The sequence below is a fragment of the Aplysia californica genome, unplaced genomic scaffold (assembly GCF_000002075.1).
Source record: "Aplysia californica isolate F4 #8 unplaced genomic scaffold, AplCal3.0 scaffold00303, whole genome shotgun sequence".
NCBI lineage: Eukaryota > Metazoa > Mollusca > Gastropoda > Aplysiida > Aplysiidae > Aplysia > Aplysia californica.
The window spans coordinates 757,437-758,447 of NW_004797573.1; positions in this window are offsets into that span (position 1 = coordinate 757,437).

Genomic DNA, 1,011 nt, shown 5'->3' on the forward strand with positions numbered 1-1,011 from the left:
TAATAATAATAATAATAGATAGCATTTGTATAGCGCATATCCCCGCTCAATTATCAATAATTATTGTTTGTTTGATATTATGCTTAAGCTTTTCGAACCTTGTTGCAGAGCATTCTTTCACAGAATAACACAAACATCACAAGAAAAATGCTTGAGTACACTTTACTTACCATGAGAACAACCCAATACTAAAGGAAAACTTTAAAAGAAATCATGATAACTGTAGGGCTAAAGATTGTTCAGTTCAATAAGGGTGGGGGGCAATTGGAGCTTAGAACTAGGGCTATACAAGTTTTTTGTTTTTTGTTTTTGTAAAGTGTTTTACGGCGCTCGCAACTGCATAAGGTCATATGAGCGCGCGGGACACACCTAATATTTTCAGTTGGAAGGAAATTTTGAGTTTTGCCCGGGTGGTGGCCGAAGCCTACTCTTATCGATTTTAGACCAACAAGGGATCTTTAACGTGCGCAACTTGCTCACGTGCCCTCCGAGATTTTGCCCTTGTCCGAGAAGGCAAGGTGTAGATCTTTCCTACCAAAAGATCAGGGGTGTGACTGAAAGACAGCAGTAAGAAGAAGCGAAGGAGTAGCAGGAGAAAGGCTGCAGAAAGAATCAGGAGCCCAGAGGAAGGGGCAAAGGTGGTGAGGGGGTGGGAGCAGAAAGAGGAGACGAAAGCAGATGATAGAACATTGCTAGAAGGCAGGAAATGACGGGAAAGGAGACAAATTTAGAGAAGAAAATTTTTCGGTCGCTACCCGGATTCGAACCCGTGACCTTTGAATGAGAGGCCAACACCTTATCCTCTATGCCACAAAAGCCCCCTTTACCAAAGTGTACCAAATTTCACACAGAAAACAAGCATTGTAAGGAGTCTTAAAATCAGCAATCAAATTTGATGAAAAAGTTTCGTTTCCATGGACGTTTCCTAAGGGCCAGGTAAGTTATTAGTGGGGAGAAAACGATGAGTAAATGCCAAACAGGAACTATAGGTGGTTAAAAAGTCAATAAACA